The sequence below is a fragment of the Canis lupus genome, chromosome 20 (genome assembly GCF_003254725.2).
Source record: "Canis lupus dingo isolate Sandy chromosome 20, ASM325472v2, whole genome shotgun sequence".
Taxonomy (NCBI): Eukaryota; Metazoa; Chordata; class Mammalia; order Carnivora; family Canidae; genus Canis; species Canis lupus.
In genome coordinates this window covers 29,893,978-29,915,995 of record NC_064262.1, presented here as the reverse complement: position 1 = coordinate 29,915,995, position 22,018 = coordinate 29,893,978, and the positions used below count along the sequence as shown (strand labels likewise).

The 22,018-nt window shown below is 38.4% G+C and overlaps 1 long non-coding RNA gene across 1 annotated transcript; it reads right to left on the bottom strand.

The window, feature by feature from the left end:
* Positions 1 to 352: 352 nt before the first annotated feature.
* Positions 353 to 16,357, bottom strand: LOC112665997 (uncharacterized). Its single transcript, XR_003140654.3, has 3 exons — positions 16,251 to 16,357; positions 3,497 to 3,596; positions 353 to 1,393 (listed from the first exon to the last, which is right to left on the bottom strand). It is a non-coding gene; the product is annotated as an uncharacterized LOC112665997 (long non-coding RNA).
* Between the last annotated feature and the right edge of the window lie 5,661 nt (positions 16,358 to 22,018).

The window sequence follows — 22,018 nt, the reverse complement described above, 5'->3', positions numbered from 1 at the left end:
CATGTTCTCTTTGTCTCTCAAATAAATAAATAAATAAAATATTTCAAAATAATAAAAGAGGGCAGCCCGGGTGGCTCAGCGGTTTAGTGCCTGCCTTCGGCCCAGGGCGTGATCCTGGACACCTGGGATTGAGTCCCACATCAGGGTCCTGCATGGAGCTTGCTTCTCTCTCTGCCTCTGTCTCTGTGTGTGTGTGTCTCTCTCTCTCTCTGTGTCTCTCATGAATAAATAAATAAAATCTTTTAAAATAATAATAATAATAAAAGAAAGAAATGCCAGGAAGTTAGTACCTCCAGTGGAGAGATCTTAACCAATGAGGACAGTAGTTGGTAAATAGATACCTCCATTCACCATATGGAGCTTTCTTCCCAAAGGTAGTTGACAAGGAGAGATATAGATATAGCAAGACTAAAGGGAGGTAAGTGAAGTGCTCATCTTAGGAGCAATATTTAAGGGAGTGCCCAATACTCAGTATCAAGATAGAGCTTTCTTTTTTTTTTTTTTAATTGAAGTGCAATGTACATATAACATTATATTAGTTTCAGGTATACAACATACTGATTTGGTATATATATATACATTGCAAAATGATCACCCAATAAGTCTAGTTATCCATCACCACACAGTTACAAAACTCCTTTTCTTGTGATGAATTCAAAATGTGAATTCAAAAATGTGAAGCAAATAAAAGGTTTCTATGTGTTTTAATTAGTTTCTCCAATTTAACCTAGTTTTTAAAGAGAAGCCAAATAGAGTCTGTCAAGAGCACATATCATATGCCTACTTCAGTGTCTGTTGGAAGGGCTGACTCTTTTCCTGTTTACACTCATCTCTTTACAACTTGGGAAACCTAAACATGAGATTTTTCTCTCCATAATCCTTCACAGTGGCACAAGATTTGAATATCTCACTTGTCTTTGCCAGTTTTACCTTACTCCTTTATTGAGCCAAACCCTTAGGAAAATCAGTGTTTTTGCTGCCAAGAGGGATTGGAGAAGCTATCTGGAACAGAGATGCATGGGAAGTGTAGTTTGTTTTGTATTTAGCTTCAAGGCTTCCATAAAAAGCATGTTATCCTAAAATAAATAATCCTGGAGAGCTGGGAATGTAAAACATGTATCTTTACTCTGTCAGAAGTGCAGCATCTTTTGTTCCATCTTGATCGGAGTTCTATTTTTAAGGAAATCCTATATTCACTTGAGTAGTTCCTTACTGGGTTGTTTCTGTTCAACCTAAGACATAATCTTCTTCGCTCCCCAACTGCGTTTCACCACTGCTGCCTCCGTGATTGTAACATACATCAGCCAGCATTTCTTCCAACTCTACACATAAGCCACCAGTCAAGCAGATATTAGCTTCATCCCATTTGCATCTAAAATCGGAAGATCCATTCCTAGGAGAGCCCATGCAGAAAATACTGATGAAAGTCAATAATAAGTAAGAGTAGTCATGTTGGCACACTAAATTCAGCAATACTCCGGTAAACTTCCCCAAAATAAAAGCAGGCTATAAGGGAGTGTTTTTGCCAATAAATTTCAAAGTATTTTATTGAAACTCCATGCACAGCTCAGGAGGAAATTAAAAGATAGGCACGATTTCTTTTTTTTTTTTCCCAGCAAATATCATAGCCTATTAAGCTACATTAACTTAATGCACAATGAATCCCATTTTAATATGTTAGATATCAAAAATACATAATGCTTTAAGCAGCTAAGAAATATGTTAATCAAAGTGCTAACCACACCATATGAAACCCAAGTAAGTGGGTGTTGGATTGTCGAGATGTGTAAAAGTTCAACAAACTTACCCAATCACAAATGTTGCCTCTGAAGAAAATATTAAACCTACCTTGAAATGTAAGCCATTCCAATATAGTTTGAATCATCATGCAGAAAGCCAGTTGGAAAATTAGTTTTAAAAGCAAATGATAAATTAATGCTATTAGAGTAAAATCTGAAATGGAAGAAATTGGTCAGATTTTTAGAAGATAGAATAAACAGGGCCATATTGAAAAATGTGTTTGTTGCTTAGCTTTTGTGATTTCAAAATTAGAATTTCCTTTAAACATTCTCAAAGTCTCTCCTGAATATTCTTCAAAATATATTAAGGGATGGATTAATCAGATTGCTTCAGGAATGACACATTCTGGTTAATCTAATTAACCAGAAAATCTTTTTCTCCAACCCATATCATTGAAATTCTTACTAGGATGCCTTATGAAGGAAAGTGTACTGAACTTCATCTTCCCTTGAGACTCTGTCATCTTGGATGATCAAGCATCACACAGAGCTCTGAAAGTGAAGCAAAGGTTCGGTTGCATGGATACAGATATATGGCCATATTTGTGGTGTGTGGAACATAAGCCATACTCATGCCCTATCTCTTCCCTTCTCTCTAACATACAAAAAGCCTGCCTAGTTGGAATCAGACTTAAAAATAGATAGAGGTGGAGGTGGGTTCTCCACAGAACCAATAAGATGTATACAGAGAAATTTATTCTAGGAAATTAGCTCCTATGATTTGGGGGAATGGCAAGTCAAAAATCTGCAGGGGAGATAGGCAGGGCAGACAAGCTGGAAACCCAGGGAAGGGGTAATGTTGCAGCATGAGTCTAGTTTAGAGGCAGAATTCCCTCAGAGGAGGTCAGTCTTTTTTTCTCTCAAGATATTCAACTGATTGGGTGAGACCCACTCACATTGGGGAGGGTAATCTGCTTTATTGAATGTCTACTGATTTAAATGTTAATCTCATCTACAAAATAACTTCACAGCAACATCTAGATTAGCTTTTGATCACCTACTTGGATACTGTGGCTTAGCCAAGTTGACACAAAAAACTAACCATCACAAGTAGTGTAGAAGAAGTCACAAAATATTCACCAGGATAATAAAAAATACATGGAAGAGAGTTAGAGGGCAAGCTTGTCTACTTCACCTTCATATGTCAGGGCAAGAGAAGGAAAGGGCAGAAAGGCTAATATCATGCACATTAACCAAGGTCTTTTTTCTTTTAATCAGCTGGTTTAAATATCTCCTTAAGAGCCCCAAAGTATCCAGTCCATGTTGAATGTTCTAGGATTCCATAGCTTTGCTCTGAGAACCTTGTGAAATGTCCAAGAGGCAATATAAAGACATCCTAATGGATAATAATGACTGAGTACTCATTTTCCATGCACTACCTGATTTCGCCCTCCTGGCAACCCTTTGAAGTAGACAGGAATACACTGTCATTTCACAGATCAGGAAGCTGAGGACCAGAGAGGTACGATGACCAGCCTAAGATCACCCACCAAGAAAGGGGCAGAATAATTACTCATAATAAGGTCCCTTGAATCCCAAAACTTACCTTCTTATACACTGTAGTAGACTGCATCCCTGTTTTCCTTCATTAATCATCAAACATACTAATTGTGTGCTACAAATAAACTATGTGCCAGTTAGGCTACAAATAAATAAAAAAAGGATAAGCTAAGGATTATTGCTGGTTTGTTCCTTACCTCTTCCTCTTCTGAATTCCCACTTAAAAAACTGAGCCAAGCCATCTACTGCATGCCAATTGTGTTAAGTCACTTCCTTATATATTTCCTTGAGCAGTTACTGAAAAGTAAAATGAAATCATCAGTCAGGCATAGAAAGGCAATTTAGGTATAAACAGCCAAAACAGGCAATATTGATCAAGGGAGCTAAATGTAACATGTATGACCTGGTATACTGTACATGAAAACGTATAAAAATTGCAATCACCTGAATTCTAAACTTGGAAACAAATGCTAATCGCTCTCCTCCTGAAGTGTTCATATAAGAGCAAATATGCTCTCAAGAAGCTCAAACCTTAAAAAATAAAAATTAAAAAATAAAAATTAAAAAAAAGAAGCTCAAACTTTCATTGGAGAAACAAAACTCTGCTGGATGAACCAGAAAGGGGCAAAAAGTCATTCAAACATAATTTAGCACAAGCAATCAGTATTTCAGTGGCCTCTAGGTGAGAAATAAGACGTTGGTTAAGAATTAGCCTCTTCTAGATCCTCCAAGAAAACTCTAGGAAAAGCTAGACTCCTGTCAAGAGGTAGGGAAAATCAGTCAGTGACACCATTTAAAAGCGGCATTCCTCAGCCCTGATAACAACCTTTTGTGACTTTCCAAATGGTTGTCCTCATGAGCTTTGCTTCCAAAGGTGTGTCCAAGGGAAAAAAAAAAAAAAAAAGCAACCATGAATTTCATCAATGTTAAGTAATAATATGGCCAAGTTGGCAGTGGCAGCCGGCTCTGGTCTCCAGCACCTGTGGGATTTGGACCCAGCCCAGGGTGTCCCTGCTATTGTGCTTCTAGATGGTCTATGACTACAGGATCTGTGCCTAGTTCACTCCAGTGCCCCCAGTACCCAATGCATTGCCTGGCATAGAGTGGGCACTCAGGAAATCAAGCAAATGAATTAAACTACTCAATGTGATGGAAAATTGCAGGGCAATCTGGCGATGGTATTCACTTCTGTAGGTTCTTCCTATATTTTTATGATTCTCATTTCAGAGAACTAGACTTTGGGCTTCCTTGTCTCAGGGGAGGTCTGATGTCAGCAGTAATTCCTGTCTTATGTGGAAACCCAGTCACTGAACTGATTATTAATGGGTTTTCTGGAGCTAGGGGAGAGAGAAAAGTACCTTTAAAGGTTGTAGGAGGGGATCCCTGGGTGGCTCAGAGGTTTAGTGCCTGCCTTCGGCCCAGGACGTAATCCCGGGGTCACGGGATCGAGTCCCACATCAGGTTCCTGTGTGGAGCCTGCTTCTCCCTCTGCCTGTGTCTCTCCCTCTCTCCCTCTCTCATGAATAAGTAAAGGTTGTAGGAAGAGGGAGGGAGGTATTTTCAGGGAAGATGGGGAAGAGGACAAATGCTGAGGATCTTCTAAGGAGCTGGCCCAACCATGTCAGAACTCTGGAGTCACCAAGATCTCAGGGGGAATTACTCTGGAGTGCTTAAACAGGCTGAAATCTAGGCTCCCAATTTCCACCTCTGCCCTGATTCCAGTGCCCCAAACCTAAGCAAGTCATGCAGCAGCAGAGAATGATATCTCATGCTTTCTTTGTGGCCATGTGAGACCCACACTTGGTGGAGGGTAGTGGGGAGGGAACACGGGGTAGAAAAGTGTCCCAATAACGGTCAAGGTTAAAATTAGACTCACTCTGCAGGATGAGAAGGCTTAGGGCAGCCCAGGTGGCTCAGTGGTTTAACACCACCTTCAACCCCGGCCTGATCCTGGAGACCCAGGATCAAGTCCCACGTCAGGCTCCCTCCATAGAGCCTGCTTCTCCCCCTGCCTGTGTCTGTGCCTCTCTCTCTTTGTGTGTGTGTGTGTCTCATGAGTAAATAAAATCATTTTTTTAAAAGAAAAGAAAGCTTAAGCAAAGATTTAAGAAAATTAAGAAATGCAATCATTCATTCCACCTGTGGGATTGTAGATGGAACGTCATGCTGGCTATAGCAGCTTGGTTTACCAATTGCAAACAAGTGTAAAGTACTCAAGTGGTGATACATCTATCATCCAGTAAAGCCAGGTAAGTTGGTAAATATCACTTAGCAGGAAGCGCAGCCATGCAGAGCTGTGCAAGAACAGGGAGGTGCCAACATGCACCCTGCCTTGGTACAGCCTGACAGAGGGACCTGACTTCCATCACATGGGGTTCTTGTTTGGAGCTTCAGGGAAGGATACTCCATAGGTGGACACATCCAGCAGTTTCTTCAGCCCTTTCTTGCCTGGTAACTCAAACTATATGTCGGCTCCCCAGGATTTAGATGTTCCCTTCAGTGCTAGGATTTATGGTTCACCTTTGAAGCCCTACCACTGCCTAGTGAATGACATCTAATTGGTGCTAATAATAATAAAACTGACAATAATAACAGAAGTAACAACAAAACAACAGTGATACTACTACAGAGTTCTTACTCCCTACCAGGGAATACATCCATCTCTTTACATGGATCAGTGAGGTAAACAAATGAAAAACAAAAAAATTCTATGTTACCATTTTTTATAGCTGAGAGGACTAGGATTATTTCCATTTTACAGATGAGGAAATGGAGAATTAGAATAATTTTAAACTTGCCCAAGTTCCCAAGACTAGCTGGTGGCAAAGGCAGAGTTGTGATCTGGACAATCTGACTCCAGAGCCTATGCTTTTAAGATATTACAGAAGGTTGCCTTCATATGCAGTTATTAACAAATAAGTAACTGCTAAGCATTCAAAGGTAGTCCCAGTTTCAGCGCAATGTATTCTCCAAACCACAAAGATCCAGACAGGCTAAATCCTGCCATGTCCCCCTGAAGTCCCCATTTTCCATGAAATACTTGAGAGAAGGTGATGGCAATGTGTGCTATGCATGATAGTTTATCACATCCTCTGTGCAGTGCAAGTAGATTTCCAGAAAGGGCATTTCAGCACTGCTTCATGGAAAATGCTTCTTTTTAATGGAGAAATGAGGACAGTAAATCGGGAGCTCTCCCACTGGCAGGCTTGCATTCAAAAGAGAACCCAGTCCATACAATTAATATTTACATCTTTTCTTCAAAACTCCTTAAATATAGACTCATATTTTAAAACATGACATCCAGACCAATTCAATGTGAATGAAATTAAACCACAGGGACAACTTCATCATGTTGTTATGGCAACTTCTCATACAACTGTCCTTTTAGTCATTGAACAATTGCTAATTTCTTTGCTTTGCAAGAAGCCCCAAGTTGCTTCCTTAAAGGCTCATTCTGCTATCAAAGGAAATTGCGTATGATGGTGATAGAAATGTTCACAATGGTAACTTTTGGAAGAATACTATTTTATTATTAGTCACGCTTTGCATTTCAATTTCTTTTCCTCCTCAGCATGCCATTTGTGGTATCCCTGGCTTCCAACAGTTCAGCAGACTTTAGCAATAAAGGGGCTGGTTGCAACTTTGCTTTCCTTCTAAAACTTAGGCTGGCACAAAACACCAAAATCATTTGTTCCTGACAAGGGACTTTACATGCATCTGTGATTAGAAACTGAGTTTCTTAAAGGCTGAGAATGAAGTTATCTCTTCTCTGTGTCCTTCAGTTTAGCTAACTTGTTTACTGAGCAAACAACTTCAACAACATTGAAGCTCTAAGGTGTATTTTTAAATTATTTCCATCTTTTCCAAAATACATAAGAATTACTTTATTTTATTTTTTTAAAGATTTTATTTAGAGAGAGAGGGAGAGAGTGAAAGAGAGTGAGCAGAAGGCAGAGGGAGAGAGAATCTGAAGCAGACTCCACACTGAGCATAGAGCTCCACTCGGGGCTCGATTCCATGACCTCAAGATCATGACCTGAGCTGAAACCAAAGGGTCAACCATTTAACCAACTGAGCCATCCAGAGCCCCCATAAGAATTATTTTAATATTTTACCTTAGCAGGCCTCCATGGAATAATTCATGAAACAAATCAGGAATATGATGAGTAGTTATACCCAGAACCACATGCTTGGAATTAGAAGGCAAAATAAAGACGTTTATAACAGAGATGTTGATTCATGAAATACTAAAAAAGTCTGAGGAACCGTTCTAGATTAGAGAAAGTAGAGAGTAGAGACATGGTAACTGAATAAAACATGGGATCCTCAATTGAATCCTGGACTGGGGGAAAAAATAAAAGCAATTATAAAGGACATTATTGGGACACTTGGAGATATTTGAATATGGGCAGAATATTAGACAATGATCTTAAATTAAGGTTAAATGTCCTATGTATAATCACTGTATTACATATAACATGCACACATACACATGCATGCACATTTATGCACATATGTATATATAGAGAGATTTTTAAAAGCAAATGTGGTGAAATGTTAACAGTTGATGGATCTAGATGGAGTGTATAAAGTTGGTCGTTATGCTACTCTCAAACTTTTCTGTTCAAAATAAAAAAGAAGGGCTAGGAAGTCCTTGTGATGAACAGCTTCAAAATCTTCAGGGAGAAAAGTGGCAAAAAAATAAAGATGCAGTAATTGGGTAACAAAAGAATATGATAATCTGACAGTGTATGAAATTGTACAGAAATTCTTTGGGGACCAAAAGCATAAGTCTCCATAGAGATTAGAGACATTCATTACAGGAATTTTATTTATTAATTACAGATTTTATTGCACTTAAGAAAATACCTGTTGAATATCAGAACACAAATAAAATGATCCAAGATAGCTTTAAAAAGTGCCAGAAATGGGCATTAAAGCAAGTCAAGAGAGAAGACTAGATATCTTGGACCTGTCTATTTAAATGATGAGTCCATAGACAGATGAGATGCAGAGCTGGAAACCCAGGCTTTCAGCTGCTCCCAGAAGCACTGGCATCAATTGTGTGACCTCTCACCAAAATGTCTAATAGCCTCCAATGGCTGAACTCAAGTTTATAAGCTTTCCAAACAGCAGAAAGATCCAATAAACCAATATTGCTTCTCAAATTCATCTTAATAATGGATGCAAATCTGACAAATATTCCTTCTACTCATGTTTATTGTTCTTGTAAGTTGTTTTCAGATTTTAAAAAATTGATCAGTCTATTTCTTTTTTCAGTTACATTCTTCAGGAATCATTAAGACACAATATAATGGACCGGTAAAGGGTGTGTGCTCTGAAATCGCACTACCAACAGATTGAAACTTACTATCTGATCTTTCAACCTGAGCCCTAGCATCCTTATTTGTAAAATGGGGGAAATAAATACTTTGAATCTCACAGACTTTCTGTGCTTATTAAATTAGGTGATGCTTTGAGATAAGATGAGGCACACTTTAGACACATAATAAACATCAGCTAATACTATTTATAACTCATTTCAATATATCTACATTACTTATTTCCTAAAACAATAGAGTAATATCTAAAAGCTATACACAGCAGATATACATTGCCTGTAGTTAAAAAAAGACTAATAAAAATAACAACTCATAACCATCTAGGATGTCTGGGTGCCACACAGAGTGGGAGAACATAAATAGGCTATAGAGTTTTAGAAATCTGAGTTTAAGTCTCTAATTTCTTTCTTCAGCTATGTGCTTTTTGGCAACTACCTAAGATCCTTCTGATTCCATGTCCTCATACGGAAAATGGGAAAAATATCACTTTTCCTAAACTGAGATGACAAACTGTAGGTACAATGCCTGTCACACAGCAGGCACTCAGGAGATTGTAGCCATGGTGATTCTCATTCTGCCAGCCTACTGAACAGGTGTGTCCAAAAACAAATCTATGTGAGTATAAATCAAATTTTTAAAATAATATTTCAGATAGCTTCAGATACAGTACACACTAATACAAGTATTTATTTCAGCTTTTGGTAACTGCCTTTGTAAACCCATCCATTGTTTTGTTTTACTTTTTAATTGAGGTTTAATATGCAGTAAAGTCTGTTAATTTTAAGTGCTCTAGCCACAAGTGTACAAGCTGATAAACTCTTACATACATACATATGCACACATCTGTGGACTCATTAGCCACATCAAGACACAGATCACTTCCAGCATCCTCAGGCCCATTTCAGCCAATACTATTGTGACTTCTATCCACCACACTTCAGCTGGGCCTATACTAGAAACTCACATAAATACAGTGGTACAGAGTGTGCCTTTTTTTTTAAATTGTGGTAAACAGTATGTGCACTTTTGAAGACATATTTTAAAATGTTAACATTTCCAGTGTGTTTCTTATAAGGTATATTCCTGAACTTGCCCCCCCCCTTTTTTTTTGTACTTATAATTGGAAATCCCTTGTCTTAGTTTCACATTTTCACTCACTGTTTGTTTCAGATCAATTTTCTGGACATGCTCCGAAATTAATGGACTACATCCAACCATCTTTCAGAAACTAAATGATTGCTACTTGTGTAGATCCATTGAAATGAAAAACATGGGTGTGGGCATTCAAGTACATCCTCTAGAAAAAGAACACACAAGTGGCTGGTGGGTGCTATTATGTAACCAACAAGCATATTCTGATAGAGGAGGCTTACAGCATAAATGTTTCCTTTTGGAAGAAAAAAAGCAAAAATCCAATTGTATGTAGAGTTCAGGGGAAAGAACACCCAGTATGAAGAAAATATAACTCCAGGAGAAGGCTGAAAAACAGAATGAGAGAAGCAAAAAAAGCAAGAAAATATGTCAAAGCCTCTTAAAAATACAATGGGATGTTATGCCCAAGAAAATAAAGGCTACTTTTGCTAAACCAGGAGTGAGAACATATTATAAAAGATGCAAAGACGAGTGAATATGGAACCACTATTTTGTCTCTGCCTTTAACACGAGAATGGAGGAAGCAGGAGCTCCATAAGATAAATATTAATGAGTCTCTGGGAATATCAAGAAACAGAATTAATAAGAGGCAGGTAAAAGAATACTTATACAATTTAAATATTTATAAATCAGCAGAGCTGGATGAGATTCATTTGAACATATTCAACGAACCGGCTAAGGCAGGACGTACTTCCAATACTAGTGTTTGTCGTGGAGACTTATGTAGCAGAAAAATTTAAGCAGGCTGATTTAGTGTTGGAGATAAAGCAGCCAAAAGCAGATCCGGGAAAAGGTGGGCTAGTTAGCGTATCCAAACTACCAGTCAAAACCTTAAATGAAATCATAAATCAGTCCATGAGCACCTTGAGGAAAATAACATAGTAAGTAATAGCCAAAGAGGTTCATAAAAAATAGAGCTTGTCAAAGCAACTTAATCCATTTTTGGATATGCTAAGAAATTTGGGGAAGGTAATGGATGTTATAGACATAGTTTAGGGAGGCCCTGCAGATATCACCAGACAATTCATTTTGGACCTATCTTGTTGATGCAATGGCTATTGTTCTCATCCTTTCCAACAGTGAAGGGCAATTTCACCTGCACACTTAATATATGGGGATAGGACTCTCTATTCCCCATGACACCCCAGCATGGAATTTAGTCATTGGGTAAATGTAGTCCACCCAGAAGTACAAACTAAATGTTACCCAAATGACAAGGAGAAACACTGATAATACTGAAGCAAATCAGATTGACATCTTTTGGAGAAACAAGGGGTATGTGTGTGTGTATGGTGTGTGTGGATCTGCAATTATCACCATAATTCAGGAAAAAATGAATGTTTTTGCTCAATCTACTCATTTAATTATAGAAAATATAAAAGGATATGGAAACAGAGGCCTTTTAAAAAATATGCAGATCCAATCACACCACCAGGTTTTGCTGAAACTGTGCAAAAGCTTCCTGTTGCTCTTAGACCAGAATGGTTAGCCTGCTCTGAAAGCCTGACTAGTCTAGCTTGGGCTCACCTCTCCAGCCTCACTGATACCACACTCCTCCCCATTCTGGACAAGCCAGCTTCCCAAGCCTTCTTTCAGTTTTTCTAAAGCATCATGTTTTTCTTGCCACTGGATCTTTGCACATGCTGTCCTGCCTTTCACTTTCTTACTCATTCTAGTAAGCAGAGTTTCTACTCAAATCCCACTTATGGGGGGAAACCTTCTTTAACATCCCAGACCATATGCTTTCCATTGTAGTTTGGTCTAATAAAATAACATTTCTTTCCCAGAAGTGTTTATTTCAGAATGTAATTTGATGCTCATTTTAAATAATTAATATAGTCCATCCCTACCAAACTATAAGCTCCACAACTAAATATGGTTTTTGTGAAGATTGTATCCAAGACCTTGGAGTACCAAGCACAATACATATTTGTGATCAGGGAAAAAATAATGAAAACAGATGGGTTCTCTTCATAAAGGGTTAACTGAAAGAACATCTTTCCATTCTGAGTATTATAATATTCTCTTCAGTTTTCTTCTCAAGTAAGATAATGGGAAAAAGCCTTTAATGAGCGTCCTGTTGACAGAGGTATAAAAAACATGAGGCAGCTAAAACTTGAATTGTTGAATTCTATATTTGCACATTATACTTACCTCTGATGTGTTCCGAAATTTCATTTCATGGTGATAATGAATCTGTGGGAAATTAGCATTTTATCACTCTTCACATGAGAGTGTTAGTGAAGGTTTTCTAAGCCATGTACTGTGCAGAAAACAAAATGTTTTTCTGATAACTAACTTTGTGACATACCCTTACTGCTTCAACAGTGTTCATCTTTACACCTCAGAGCAGTCTAAACCTAGACTGAGGGAGAGCCAGTTAGAGAACAATATTCTATTCCCAGGTCAGTCACTGATGGGAAATTTTCTCCTTTTCCAATAATACTTCGATATTGAGACTTTTTAAAACACAGATTTGTAAGTTCCTAAGAACCCAGACCCCAGAATGCAAGGTTTTGATATATTCAAGGTCACACAGGAAGGAGTGACCCAAGGGGGGCTAGAACTCAGGTTTCTGGTTTCAGGGCATCGTTATTTCATTAGTTCATTCATTCAGGAAATGAGACCTCAACATATCCCACAAGCCTGGCACTGCTGGGAACCCTGGAAACAAAGATAGAGAAATTATCCTTGCCTTGATGAAGTTTGTTAATTTGTGTGAGGAACCAAGCAGAAGGGAATGACGACAGCACCTCTGTGGTGAGTGCTATCTGGAGAAGTTGCTGGTGGAGCCCCAGGCCCAAGGCCATCAGCCATTCTCTGACACCAGTGCTACTGTGGTGGGCAGCTCCAAGCCTGCTAACAACATCCCTCTGCAGGGGTTTAGCTCAGAAGGTTGGGTGTGACCACCTTGAAGACTGACCCTCAATCCGAGGGGGAGAGAAGTTGGTGGATAAATGTCCCACCCATGCATCCTTCAGAAGGACAGCTCTGAGGGGCATTCCACATGGTTTCTCAGAAAGTCCCCTAGAGATTTGGCTCCAATGTCAACAGTAATAACCAGTCAATACTGTATCTTTACTGGTTTTTTTGTCCTTCCCAGCTCACTCTCCCCATTCCTCACTCCTGCTTCCTAAGATTACCTCCCAAATAAACTCCTTGCACCCAAGCCCTTGTTTCAGGCTATTGGGAGAATTAACAGCACCTCACAATATCAGTGAATGAGATAGATGGATGGATGAATGAATGAATGAATGAATGAGGAGAAGACACTAGGGACAAGGTTGCAAACTAGATGGAGCATCTCTCTTTGTCTGTCCATAAGGTCACTATCTATAGGGCATGTTCTTAACTCTCTTGAAGAATATGTTGTTAAGTGCCAGTTGTGAGGATGCAAGATTGGTGCATCCATGTCAGAGCTGAAGTGCTTTCCTAAAGGAATGAAGATGTATGTGTGACAGGAAGGGAAAGACCCGGGAGCACAAAAATGCTGGGCTGGCACACCTGTGACCAAGAAAAGAAAAAAAGAAAAGAAAAGAAAAGAAAGGAAAAGAAAAGAAGAAGAAAAGAAAAGAAAAGAAAAGAAAAGAAAAGAAAGAAAGAAAAGAAAAGAAAAGAAAAGAAAAGAAAAGAAAAGAAAAGAAAAGAAAAGAAAGGAAAACAATGAGCAGAGAAGGGTGTGGAAAAACTCTGAGTATTGAGGATTGCTTTTAGAGAAATAATTGTTAGGTGATGTGATTAAAATATCCCCTGAGCCTTTCCCAGGCATACACAGGCCCTTGTGCCTTCCAAGTGGCTGGGATTGTTCACACAGGACCATGTTTTCAGGGTCACTTTGACTCCAATGTGAGCTCCTGGGAACTGCTGTCATTCACAAAGATCCCTATCAAACAAAGGACAGTAAATGAGAAGTCAAATAGCAAAGGTGGAATAAAATGTCTGGCTAGAGCTAGCATTCCTTAGGCTTTTCTATGAAAACCACTGTTTCCTTACATGTCATGCCTTATAAGGGAGGAATAAAGATTCAGAGTGAGGGCAATACTGCTAATCAACATAAGCTGGATCTGGTCACTCCCCTATGATGTTTCCCATTGTATTGGGATGATGTCTGTGTTGGAGCCCAGGCATACAGTATAGTGCCTGGCACACAGTGGTACTCAATACACAATTATGAAAGAAAATCAGGAGAAAAAGGAAGAAGGGAGAGAATTAGATAATTTGATAATCAACCAGTGCATCATTAATCAAAAGATCCTGATGTATACTCAGGATCAATGCACATAGCCCATTCAATTAAATCTTTATAAGGATGAAAATATTAACATAATTCAGGATATCCTTGGATCTTTTGGTGGATAGGGGGACTGGGAAGTGGGTGAAGAAAATATTATGTTCCCATCGAAGAAGAAAAAGTGTTGTTTTTTTTTTCCTTCAGAAAACATCAGTGGCTAAGATGATGCTCTTATTGGTAATGAGATATGGGCTTTCTTCCAGAGAGTGACAGAGATCCTTCAAGCAAATCTCATGGCCTTTGATGTGAGCACTGCTGAGAAAATACTTTCAGCTGAACAAGTATGGGAGAGAAATTTGAAGAAGGCATTTCATGTTCTCCTCTGTTGCATCTTTGATGTACACAAAGGATTTAGTCCTAGAAGATGAAGACTTTATCTGTTTTCCTTCTCCCTAAGGAGAACTTTGTTTCACATTTCCCTGTTGGGGCATGATCCTGGTGAGTAGGTGACAGATAATTACAGGGTTTTCTCATTACCTAACCAACAGGTTGCACAGAAAAGTATAACCCAAAAATATTTACCAAAGAACTTACCATTTATAATATCTATAATAATTTGATTTAAGTATTTCTTATCAATTGCAAATACCCATACTAAACTGTGAATTCAAAACAAATCAACTATTAGGGTACCTGGCTGGCTCAGTCAGCAAAGAATGCAACTATTGATCTTGGGGTTGTGAGTTCAAGTCCCATATTGTGAGTAGAACTTACTAAAAAAAAAAAAAGCAAATCAATAGCAAAGACAAATTGAAAGTCTCCTAAAGGATGCAAAGTTTCTTGAGGTCAATAAAAGTGATCTAGGAGAAGTGCTCCAAGTGTAAGCAAAGTCTCTGGCAAATGATAAATCAGCCTAGTTAAAACTAGTTAAGAGCTGAAAAAAATATGCAAAGTGGGTCAGAAGGCAAAAACTTCCACTTATAAAATAAGTAAGTCATTGGGATGTAATATACAACATGGTGGCTATAGTCAATAACACTATATTGCATATTTGAAAGTTGATAAGAGAGTAGATCTCAAAAACTCTCATCACAAGAAAAAAATGTATAACTATGTATAATAAACATGTTAACTAGATTTATCGTGGTGATCATTTTGCAGTATATACAAACATGGAGTCATTTGTTGAACACCTGAAACTAAAATAATGTTTTTTGTCAGTTATTTTTCAATGTTTAAAACCATAAGGGGATGACATAATAGCACTACAAAAAAGAAAATGATCTGAATATGAAAATAAGATACCCGTGGGAAAATTGACAAAAACCAAATATTTCCCTGAAAATGTTATTTATTATGAACTTGCTGCAAAACTTAAAATGAAGTGAAAGATGTCACTTTGTCAATTTGTGTTGAAAATTATGCCTTCTAAAATCATGACATGCTAAAAATTTTAAAAAAAGGGATCCCTGGGTGGCGCAGTGGTTTGGCGCCTGCCTTTGGCCCAGGGCGTGATCCTGGAGACCCGGGATTGAATCCCACATCGAGCTCCCGGTGCATGGGGCCTGCTTCTCTCTCTGCCTGTGTCTCTGCCTCTCTCTCTCTCTCTCTCTCTCTCTGTGACTATCATAAATAAATAAAAATTTTTAAAAAATTAAAAAAATAAAATCATGACATGCTTTTTTATCTTAAAGATTAGTTCATAATTATGATAAATAATTATGTTATATTAAAATGGAGATTTAAAAACAATTTTAGTTAAACTTTTCAAGTTAGAGTTTTCATCTTTTGCTCTCACTATTTACTTAAAAAATTGATCCCTGCATTAGATGGCTTTACTTTCAGGGACCTCTTCCAGCTATCAGTTCTCCTTGAATGAAGAAGACCCCCTCTCTTCTTGAAATCTCTCCTTCTCCCACCTACAGCCACTTCCTTACTCCAGATCCCCAGTATTTCTCACTTAGGTGATTACACTACCTCCTATTGCCCTGCGTCTCGGCTCACCCCTCCACTTCTTCCTTCCCACTGCAGGCAGACAGAAACTCATAAAATACAAGCATGGCTCTCTCCCTTCCTCATGATCCTTTTATGGGTCCCATTGCCCTGTGTGCATACAAGCTTTTCATGATTGAACCCCTTTCTTCTACCTTCTCACCTCACCCATCTCTGACATCCTCAGCCCTCACTCCTATACAGCTGTGCTCTTCCTTCTAGCTTCTCACCAACCTCCAATGTGCTATCATGCCCAAAGCTCTGGTCCTTGCAACAGCCTAATGTCAATACAGCTGTCAATTCTCAACTAAGAGATCACTTCCTCCAGGGAGCCTTCCCAGATCACCTGCATTTGGTATCCCTCCCTTATGGTCAGTATCCTGCACTAACTGACAATAATAAAGCACTTATGACACAACACTGTAATTATCCACTAGGGATGAGAGCACCAGGACCAACACTTCAGAAGTCTCCAGCACCTTGCTCAGGACCTGGCCCAGAAAAGGGACCTAGTACATGTTTAATAAAGGAATGAATATGAAATGACTAAGCTAACCAAAGCAAAATTAAAGGAGCAAAGCTATGCAATTAAGCTGAGACATTTTCAGGTGTGGTGGATCAAGAGTATAAAAGTTAAGACATCAACACTGCTCCCAATGGTTGTTTTTGGGGAGTGGGTTTTTTTAACTTTATACACCTAACAATTATTTGATATTTAGTAAGAATGCACTATCATTATAACAAAAAAATTTAAAAATAATAAATATCCATAATCAAATGTTCACTCAGTTTTCAAACACTCTCTAATCTCCTTCTTAATTTGAATACTTCTACTTGTTCATTTGTTTCTAAGCTGTTAGAAAAACTTTAAAATAAAAGCTGTCGGGGATCCCTGGGTGGCGCAGTGGTTTAGCAACTGCCTTTGGCCCAGGGCGCGATCCTGGAGACCCAGGATCGAATCCCATGTCGGGCTCCCATGCAGGCATGGAGCCTGCATCTCCCTCTGCCTATGTCTCTGCCTCTCTCTCTCTCTCTCTCTCTCTCTCTCTCTGTGTGACTATCATAAATAAATAAAAATTAAAAGAAAATAAAAATAAAAAAATAAAATAAAAGCTGTCTTAAAGGGACATGTTCTGGACATTTTTAGCTTGCCTGTTATGTGATGTTTACATAGGATCTCAAGGATTTTCATCTTTTATGGAATCTTATAATGTTCTTAATAATCACATGTTCTGATAATTTAATGCTGTTGTTTCAGAAGAGTGAGATCGATGGGGAGTTGGCAGGGACGACAGGGAGAATAGGATACGTTCAGAGGGAAGGGATTTCTAGTTTTCACAATATACCTTTCTGTGCTTTTCAAAAATGTTACAAGAAGCTCATGTTACTTTTGTAATAAAATAAAAGGTGATTAAAAATTCAAAAGCAAATATTGGCAAGCATTTTATGAGGCTTTTAAAAAATACATTAATGCCCCTGGCAACTCTGCAAGGTAGATATTATCATCATTTTAAAGATGAAGAAACTGAGACCCCAAGAAGTTCTATGACTTGTCCAAGGTCAAAAAGGTAATAGTCACACATGGAGGATTCAAACACGAGTCTGGTTTTAAGGTCAAGGTATTTTAAAAGTACTCTTTAAAAATGTAATATACCATATTTTCTTGTTTTATTAAACAAGCAGATAGTTGTTTGCTTTGGAGGATAAGTGTGTTACTTTAGGGATGGAGAGAGATTTATTTTCTTAGTTTAGGGCAGTAATAAAGCTTGGGGATTCAAAATAAATGCTTTCCTGGACTGAGGTACCAAAACAAGGAATCACACTAAGTGTCAAATTTAAAGCAAATTTCCTTCTAACGTTATTATTAGTATCTTAAACGTTATCGTATTTCCTAACTACTTGCTCGGCTTTGGCAACAATAAAGCTTTCATCATAGAGCCTCGACTGTAGGAGGTAAACAGTATTTTCTTCACATTTGTTAAAGAATGAATGTGGGGGGCAGTCCAGGTGGCTCAGCAGTTTAGCACCACCTTCACCCCAGGGTGTGATCCTGGAGACCTGGGAGTTCCACATTGGGCTCCCTCCATGGAGCCTGCTTCTCCCTCTGCCTGTGTCTCTGCTGCTTCTTTCTCTCTTTCTCTCTCTCTCTCTCATGAATAAATAAATAAAATCTTTAAAGAAAAAAAGAATGAATGTGGGTATATATGTATAAACATAAAATATATGTATTTGTGTATATTTTCATGAGTGTGTATTGTATATTATAGAGAAAATATGTACCAAATTTGCATCAGAGTTATGAAATTATAAATACATTTTAATTTCTCTGGAGTTTTCTGTACTTTTTCAATTTTCTAATTTCATAAGAAGAGAAAGAGTGGGTATAATTCTACAACATAGAGATTTATTATAAAATCATAGTAACCATGTGTATTGGCTCAGGAATAGACAAACTGACCAATGGAACAGAATAGAGAGCCCAGAAATACATATGGAAATTTGATATATGAGAAAGAGAATATGGCAGAGTCAGGGGAGAGGTTAGGGGCGGGGGAGAGATAATTCAATAAATTAAGCTGGCAGAAACCAGTTGCCCATAATAGAAAAATATGATTTTAGGTCCCTATCTCTAATCATACTCAAAAGTCAATTACAGATAAAGCAAAGACTTAAATGCCAGAAGGAAATAGAGAGGATTGAAATTATTAAGATACAAAGAACACTAATCATTAAAAAAAAAAGGCTGATAAATTCAACCCCATTAAAACTAAGAACTTATGCTAAGAACACCTTAAAGTAAGTGAAAAGGCAAATCATAAGCAGGGAGAAAATATTTGCAATGATATAACCACTGTATTAGTCAAGGTTCTCCAATAGGAAAGAGATTATATCTGTATGAGATTTATTAGAGTAATTGGCTCACATGATCATGGAGGCTGAGAAGCACCACAATTTGCCCTCTGCTGGCTGGAGACTCAGAGAAGCAGGTGACATAATTCAGTCTGAGCCTGAGGTGTGAGAACCAGGAGCACAGGTGTTTGAGGGCAAGAAAAGACAGATGCTCCAACTCAAACAGAGCAAATTCACCCTTTCTCCACCTTTTGTTCTCTTCAGGTCCCCAAAGGATTGGATGATGCCCACTCACCCTACTTTATAGACATATCCATTACAGACATAACACCGTTATAGGCATATCCAGAAATAATATTTTACCAGCAACCCAGGCATTATTTTGCCCAGTCACATTGATACGTAAAATTAACTATTGCAACAGGCAACAGATTAGTATGGAAAAAATATCAAGAACTTCTACAAATCAATAAAAGAAAGCAAACAATGAAACAGAAAAGACAGGAACAGAGAATTCACAGAAATGGAGACACTTATGGCCTTAAATTAATATAAAAAGAGATCAACCTTATTAGTAATCAGAGAAAACTAGATCAAGGCCAAAATAGCATTTTATACCTGTTAGCTTAAGAAAAATAAGAATACCAAGTAAAAGGGAGGATGTGGTTCAACAAGGAAGGCTGACATGTTCTAGTGGGAGTATAAATTACTATAGCCACTTCAAGAAATAATTTCCTATTATCTGGTAAAATTGAACATGCACATACCTTCAGCCCAGCAGTTCTACTCCTGGGTGTGAACTCCCAAGGAGAATGTCCTGTTCATATGCCCATGAAGACATGTTCACGAAGGCCCATGAAAGCATTCTTCATAATACCAACAAAATGGAAATGACCGAAATGTCTATTGATAAGAAATCAGATGAGGGTATCTAAGAGAATGCCTTGTATATAGTAAACACTCAATAAACAGCTATTATCTTCAGCCCTGAGTATCCATGTCTTCATGCATAATATGGTAATAACAGTACCTGGTTTCCAGGAATGTGTAAAGAATTAAATGATAAGCATATGTAAGCTCTTGTCACATAGAAGGCATTTGATGAATGCTTCTGTCTCCTTACAGATCTGTGTGAGGGCTGGGCATGAACCATCTGGTTGGTAATGGAGGTCTGTATATAGGCTGCCAGTCAAAGCTTATTTACTCTCAGCAGGCTTCCAAGGCTAGTGGTTTTTGTTTTGAGTCAACATTTTAATGCTTACTTTATGCCAGGAAAGCACTATCTGAGGTCATACTACTGTTATCCCCAAATTTTACACATTTGGAAATCGAGTTCTGGATTGCTGAGATGACTTGCCCCAGGTCACCCAGTTCGGAAGGATCCAAAAGATCTGGATTTGAACTAAGGTTGTTTGATCCACTCTCAAACCACCACTCTCTACCACTTTCCAAATGCTGCCAGAGCTGGACATAGACTTGATTAGGAAGTCAAGCAAAATCTCAACTGGCAGGGATTCCACAATCATCCTTCTATTACCTGTCCTGAGCTGAGGGCTTCTCTGTGTGTGTGTGTGTGGTGTTGGAGGAAGAAGACAAGTCTCCACAACTTGACAACCAATGGGAAACCTTAGAGCAAATGTCAATTTGGAGGAGCAGAAGCCACAAATGGTTAACAGCATAATTCCCTGAAGGGCATCAGAAAGTCAAGTAAGCAATTCTTGACCTTTTTGAAGCTATTATGAGGAAAACATAAAGAAACAATTCTGTGAGCTTAATGAAGGAACGCTGTGAAAAGTGTAATGGGCTATTTGTGCACATCTCAAAAGCATCATATAATTTGGCACAATTGGCAGTCTATTCTCCAGCATGACCAAGCAGAGTGTTGCTACTAAGGCCCAAAGTGCCTTGGCAAAGCCAGGTCCCCACCTCCATCCCTTCTCTAAAACCCAGGGCATCTATGATTTAATTCTAAGACTTAAAGAGCAGTGGCTGAAATGAAATGTGGCTAGGCTCATTCATTTTCCCCAAGTGCAAAAGTATGTTTTATGTTCCAAAACACAAACCCTATTTTGGTTTTGTTTTTTTCCTGCTACACATACAGAGTTCTTTTCTTTTCTTTTCTTTTCTTTTCTTTTCTTTTTTTTAATTACATTTTCAGGCAATTAGTTCATTACATTGACTCAGCTCTTGTGATTTTGGTGGGGGCTGATGGAAGAGTGAGGTGGTAAAGTACTTCATTATTTTTAAAAATGGTTATTGGCCATGTTCAGTTCCCATATTTCATTCCCAATCTCATAAGGGCATTTAGTATGCAGAGTCTCCATATAGGATCATCAGCTGCTACATTAGCACAATGGCTCTTCTGGAACCGTAACAGTCTACCACGGAAATGATCCATGGATTATACAAGTTTATAAGGTCTGATACATTTACAAACAAAGATTTTTTTCACCCTTTTCCATTATTTATTCCTCATTAGGCTTCTCCCTCCCTTTTTCTTTCTGCTTTTTAAAATGCAAAAATAATACACAAAGCCAGGAAGAAACATTCCCCAGTAGGTTTAACTAAAGCTAAGAGAATTCTAGAGAAATGATCCCACAAAAGCAATGGTTTCCAGTCAGCCCTGGGCTACACCTACATCATGTCCCTATAGAGTGTCTGTTTGTGGCACATATTGCCTTCCAAGTAAAGGAAGTATGTAGCTTTGGGGGCTAGAGTCTGCTAGCTTTTTGTGGTAGTTCCCAGTCTGGAGGACAGTTATGTTACTTCCATACAGTGTTGCTACGTTGCCTGTGAATGATTGGGGTCTATTCCAGGTCTATTCCAGGTTCTCAATCGTTCTAAAACTGAGTGGTAGAAGCAGGAAGCAAAACTGGTAACCCATGCTTTTGGAAAACATGGGCATTTTTAATCAACTGACTTAAAAGAAAGGAAACTTTGTCTTAGGCTGGCAGAGATCAGAAGGCAGAGAGCAAACTGAAATATCTTCAGTGGCCTGAGAGATGCCGGAATTAGAGCCCATGTTTGTGAAACCCATAAACAAAAATTCACTTCAGCGAAGTGAATTTAATGATAACAGAATCTTGCCCTGGACAACTGTCACTGCTCATATTTGATTTAGATAATTCTTTACAAGCAACATAGTCTTGCCC